The sequence below is a fragment of the Desmodus rotundus genome, chromosome 2 (assembly GCF_022682495.2).
Source record: "Desmodus rotundus isolate HL8 chromosome 2, HLdesRot8A.1, whole genome shotgun sequence".
In the NCBI taxonomy this organism is placed as follows: domain Eukaryota; kingdom Metazoa; phylum Chordata; class Mammalia; order Chiroptera; family Phyllostomidae; genus Desmodus; species Desmodus rotundus.
The window spans coordinates 191,982,316-191,989,093 of record NC_071388.1 but is presented as its reverse complement, the minus strand read 5'-3'; positions in this window follow the sequence as shown (position 1 = coordinate 191,989,093).

The window sequence follows — 6,778 nt, the reverse complement described above, 5'->3', positions numbered from 1 at the left end:
TAATTTCTGTTAGTCATAGTTTTCATTATGACTGAATCAAATATAATTTATCATGCCTCTTTCTAATAGAATTTTAGAAGTTTTTCTTCTGCTTCTGAAATTCTGAAGAAGCCAAGTTGACATTTTGTTTGTAATTATTTCTCTTGGAATATGAAGATTGCAAACTAACCTTTTTCTTGAAATACTCAAGGCCTCTATATAATTAAATAGCTAATAGTTAAGTGATATTCTTAAAAGTTACTTTATTTACTGCTGTAAATACTAGCACATTAAGCTATTCTACAAAGATTAGAACAGGAGTATCAAACTCATTTTCACCGGGGGCCACATCAGCCTCGCAGTTGCCTTCAAAGGGCTGAATGTAATTTCAACTCCTTAACAGTTAAGGAGTAGTTGCACTTACACAGCCCTAAAATTATTTCGGCCCTTTGAAGGCAACTGCGAGGCTGATGTGGCCCCCGGTGAAAATGAGTTTGACACCCCTGGATTAGAAGTATGGTATGATCTAATTTCTGTTATTGTTTTGTATTATTGCTTTTTTAAAAAAAAAAGGTATAATTGACATACAATATTATATTAGCCGCAGGTGTACAACATAATGATTTGAAAGTTGTGTATATCATGAGATGATCACACCAGAAAGTCTAGTTAACATTCGTCACGGTCCATAGTCACAGAATTTTCTTTCCTTGTGATGCGACTTGTAAGAAATACTTTCAGAGCCGTGTTCAAATATGCAATAGAGGGTTGTTAACTATAGTTGCCAGCTGTGCATTATAGCCCCATGACTTATTTGTATTATCACCCAATTAAAAAAATTAATTGGGTTAAGAATGATTATATTTGTAATAGTTATTCATGATTTGCTACATTAGAAGTCACACCAAAATTAGTGACTTAAAACAACAATAAACACTTATTATCCTCACTTTTTGTGGGTTAGAAACTTGCTGAGTCTTATCTTGGTAGCTCTGGCTCAGGGTCTCCCTGGAGACTGCATTCACAGGCTGGCCAGGATGCAGTCCTCTGAAGCCTTGACTGGGGTGGCAGACCTGCTGCTAGGCTGGCTCACACGAATGACTGACAAGCTGGTGGTGGTTGTTGGCTAGACCCCTCATTTCCTCCCAATGTGCCTCTTCTCAGGCTGCTTGAGTATTGTCATAACATAATGCCTGGCTTCCCCAGGACAGGTGATTCAAGAGAGGGCAAGGCAGAAGCCTCCATGTCTATTTTGACATAATCCTAGAAGTCATACTATGTGATTATTGTTTACGGTGGTCAGTTCTACTCAGTATAGGAAGGTATTCATCAAGGGCAGAAATATCAGGAGGTGAGGGTCCCTGGGGGCCATCTTAGAGACATGGTACCACAGTAGTCTTTTTAAAGGTAGCAAGCTTGTGCATTCTCTTCTAACATTCATATTAACTGTCAATCTATTTTCCTATTAACAATTTCAACATCCTTAATAATTTGTTTTATACTTTAACAGCTTTCAAAGCCCATCATTGTCACCACATTTTATGTGCTATAATGAATATACATTTAAATGTCAATTGACATAGAATTTCAATGACAAGCCTATAAAGAAATTTCATTCCTAATTGTATCTAAAAATTTTACCAATATTTGATAGAAATAATTAAGGTAGTAATAATAAATCCAAACAACATGTCTTATTCATATGACTGACTATGAAATTTTGCCTAGGCATAATGGTAACATGCGCAGTGACCTAACCATAATCACATACACGCACCGGGACGTCTGAAATGACATTTGCTTCAGTGTTCCACACTGTCTTCGAGCGGCTGAGGCTGTAGGACGAATTTCGGTCAAATAATGAGACCAGAGCCAAACTTGAGGACAGTTCTACTATTAAAGAACCCGGTGACTTCTGATATGAAAGTTCCTCCTCAGTAAGGAACTGGGGCTCGCCCTATGGGACTACAGCTGTTTTAGGAGGTCAGTCTGGATCACTGGGTCCCCTTTGCCTTATCCTCCTCCACATTTCCTCTGTGCCCGAAGGTCTGACGTCTGAGGGGGATTCCGGGCACTTGATTCCTGATTGTAATGATTTTTAACCTGTGCTTGGCAGAAAGACCAGTCTTGTTCTTTTAATTTCATGCTGCTGCTTATCACCTTGGCAACAAAGAAATTCTACTTGTACTCAAGAGTTTCACAAAATCTCTTGCGAACATTTCCATGAGGTTTTGACTCTCATCCCTTTAACTTCGCTGATTCACATTTAGTTTAGATTTTCTGAAAAGGAGCAGATGCCATGCACTCCCCTCTTTATCTTTGTGTTCTAACGCATCCTCAAGTAAAATCCCTCCCTTTTCTTACTGTTATAAAACAAACAAAGCCTCTAGGAATATTCATGGACACAATTGGGGAGTAGGTTTGCAGGAAATCACTTGACACCATTAATATTTCAATCCCAGTACTTTTAGCAAAAGAAACATGAGGTGAAAATTTACGCATATGTTGTGATGAGGTTGAAAATTTACGCATGCTGCAAATAAAATGTAGCTTCTTTATTTTCTTTAACAGATCAGATCTTCCTTACAACATTTTAGTTCACTGGATAATGTGGAGGAAAAGACAATTCTGCAAACTTGGTAATGTATCGTTTAACAGTCTTTTCCAGTTTGCATAACCTTTTTATGATGGCTCAATGTGTTTGGGATAAATCCTCAGTTTTTCATATTTCTTCTTACTCCCTGTGATCCTCTCCAAGATGATGAAATTTATGGAGGGCTGGGTTTGTGAACTAGAAGTATCAAGATCAGGTTTAGGAAATAGGAGGCCCACCGTCCCACATTCATTGTGGAACCTCATTGGTCTCCTCTGGAGCAACAGGTCTTGCCTGTTCTCTGGCCTTGTAACCCCTCAGGCAGTTCTCTCTGATGCTGTGGAGCATCATGCTGGTTCCCACCACCTATGGCCATTCACCAAGACTGTTCGTCCAGTATTGAAGTTTCCCTACACTGCAGTCCCTTAGTTGTTCATCTGATGAGGTTGTTCATCCAGTGAAGTGTATAGCACTTGCTTGAAATTTCTCCAGTTCTGCAACCAACAATGCTATTTCATAAGAAGCAGTTATCATTTAAAAAATGTATTGAAACCAAATACCTTTCTTTCCCCTTGAAGTATTTGTATGTAGGTGTAGCTGTTTCAGAAACTTTTTAAAAATCAAGAGATAAAAGAATTTTTGAGAGGTTAGTTTCCAAATACCTAAAAAGTTATGCTGGGTTTAAGTTTTCATTTGATATCAATTTCTTATGACTGCTGAACATTTGCATATCATCAGGTTGTTGGGGCCCTGTGTCACTCAAGGCTCCACCAGGGAAGCAGAACAAATAGATCTATATTAAGACATTTATTGCAAGAAGTTGGCTTATGCAATTGTGGGGGCTGGCCAGGCAAGTCAGAGCTGTGTAGCCTGGGACATCGGGAGGAACAGGCTGAAAGTCTGGGGCTAAACCTGCAGCCTTCATCAGGGAAGCCTCAGTTCCACTCCTAAAGTGTTTCCACCACTGAATCAGGCCCACACAGATTACCTAGGATAATCTGTTACTTAAAAAATTAACTGTTTGTAAACTTCAGTCACATCTACAAAATATCTTTACAGCAACTGAGCGTAGCCTTTAAGTGAATCCCTAGGGATTTCCTGACACATGGAAAGACCATCACGGGTCCCTAAATTCTTGTTCCTAGAATTTCTCAATGTTGCTCATGATCTAATTTTCTGTCCTTTATGCCTTTAAACATAGCAGTTTATGTGCATGTTTACCTGATAATTTTTGATATTTAAATGGATTCATTACTAACTTACAAAGAAGAGTCAGTATATTCTAAATGTAGATAATGGATGTTCATAAAAATCATATGTGATATTAATTTCTATAAACCTTTTAAGACTTTATTAGTTCAGACTTTATATTTAACCAGAACCTTCCAAAGAGCAACCTTCTCTGAATTTGAAGTATAACTAAGAAATCCCAATTGATACTTAGTTTTTATTTTAGTTAAAAAAATTTTTTAATATCTTGTATTTTTTCCATGACCATTTATGTCCTCTATATCCCCTTCCGCCACCCCTCACCCCCACCCCCCAATCACCACGCTGTTATACTTTGTTTCTAAATTGTTATGAACAAGTCATTTACAGCTACTTTCTTTTTTTCCTGTGCTGAAACTAACATTTTTAACACATTTGTGTGCATTTGTTCAATACTATCATGAATGTATAATTTCTGCACTAAGTCCGACCTTCTTTCCTCACTGACCCTATATAATTCAAATAGTACTTGCTTTGCTTCACTATATCATGTTAATGATGTCAAGTCAAAGCCTTAAAATAGATTAAAAAGCAGAAGAAAATTTAGTTATGAATTATCATTGCTACACAGAAGTACTACTTTTATAACTTGTAGAAGAATTAACAATTCTTTTTGAGTTTGAGTTACAATAGCAGATATGTAGCAATGCTGTCGTTTTCATATCAGAACAAGAGAATGTAGAGGAGTTTGTCAATCCATTGAAAGGTTGAATATTTGTACCACAGATGATTATTTGACACTTAATTGTTCATAAGGCAGTCATCCAGATGAAGCAGAATAAGCTTGCTTTAATTTCCAAAAAGTATTATAAGCACAAAAGCTCCAAAATGTTAAATCTTCAAAAAGAATTATAGACCCCTGAGAATATGTCACAGATCCCAGAGGGGTCTATACTCCTACTCAAACTGTCTTAGGGATAGAAAGTGGCTGTATTTCATATGGCCTGATATGTAATTGAATATTGCTCTGAGTTAGAAATAATTGCTGTTGAATTAATCTCATTATCTTCCTTGATTATCATTGTTCTGGAGGTTCCAAGCGATCAAACATTATTTTAGCCAATAATAATAACAGTAAACTATAAGGAGCGGGTGAAATTTTTAGTCCTTTAGGAGCTGCTGCCAGAGTTTTTCATGGAGGGAGATTAGCCCTTTTTCTAGTTACAGATCAGCTTGGGGATACATGCATCCCTCTGGAGTCTGGAGCTCAGGAAGCATAGAAGCTTCAGAGAAGGAGGCAAAACTACTCGGCAAGAGAAACGGAGAGGGATTTAATTGTCCCAGAATGGGAGAAGCAAGATGGAGTAAAGAGAAGAAGGAGATGGGAGGGGGCTAGAGAAGAGGTTGAGCTGGTGAGATTGAGAGATCACACACACTTTGTGACCCACTACTCTGCAATAAAGGTAGTGCACTCACCAAATCCTTTGTGTAGCTTTTTGTTTTTGCTTTCCTGTAGAGGCCACCATGGGTTCCGTTTCTACCTGGGTTGTGTAAGATATTAACTCAAGCCACATGCATAGACTTAAGAACTGGGGGACAGAGAGGCCCAAGCTAACATGCATATTGTTTATATTTATTTGATCCTTTAATTTAACCCCCCATCACATGTGTGGACTAAGCAAAACTACTTTTAGGCAGAGCATTTGAGCTTCAGAAACGGACTTAGCTGGGAACGACTGACTGGCTTCTGTATCCAACTCCTCACTAGACCCCTCTGCTCTCTTCCTCCAAACGCTATGCTGCTTTGCTAGGCAAAACCAGTCTCCTTTAAGAAAGCTCTTGTAGTATTCTCTCCCCTCGTAGTCAGTTAGTGCCTTTTCTTTCACATGATTTGGCATTTCTCACATGGCCCCTAGATTAAGAGATGAAGTTGCTATATCAAAATGGCACCTTGCCAATGATCTCCTGAGGCTGCAGAATCACAGCGTCAACACAGCTACATTTCGTGGGCCCCTTGTGCTACACAAATGCTTGTTGTTTGCTCTGAGCAATGAACTTTCATTATTGAAGGAAGGCTGAAGGCTTGAGGGTCAAGCTGTGGGTGAGAATGGGATTATGTTTCCCATAGGAGCCTTAGTGGTAGGAAAGTTTGTGTAAGCCTCTTGGAGAGTTTTGAACAAGGTTCTTCTTTATTATAGTCTATATATAGATTACGACCAGCTTTCAAAACAATTCCGTGGTCCAGAGAGAAACCCAGAATGGATAAGATTCGCTTCCTTGTAGTCGTTCAATTGTTATTTTACATTGAGATAAATTGTTTCGTGTTATGTGTGAGCACTTCCCCGTAAGAAGGTTAATGTAGGGTGGAAGCAAGGGAGGGAGGTGGGTTTGGCTGGGGTAGGGGGGAGTGGTGGGGAGAAAATGCAGACAACTGTAACTGAACAACAATAAAGTAATTTATATAAAAAAATGAAGCCACTTTAAGCAAAAAAAAAAGGTTAATGTAAAAACTTAAAAATTGATGGACATGTAGTTCTTTCATTTACAATGGTTTGGAATTCATATGTTTAGAAAAATACTGTGGGTGTATCTATATGCTACAAAATTTTTTTTTTTTTTGGTTTAAAAGATCTGTCTAGTTCTCTGGTGCAAGACTTTATTGATACGGCCATATGCTCTATTTGTCACATGCTATTGATAAAGCACCCATTAAAATGCATACCTGGAGGGCCAGATGTTTCATTTTTATTATACACCATTATCTTCACTTTTACAATCCATGTGTGCTTACATAATGTCTAAAATTTTGTGTTTCTTTACATACTTATATGCTTTGTGTCTCTAGTTACATGATTATAAAGAAGCATATGTGGGCATATACTTATGTCTATACAAACACATACAACAATGGATATTTCTGAGTATGAACTTGGGAATTTATTTCATCCTATATAAAAAATGTATTATGTTCAAAAGTCCAACTATCAGAAGCCAATA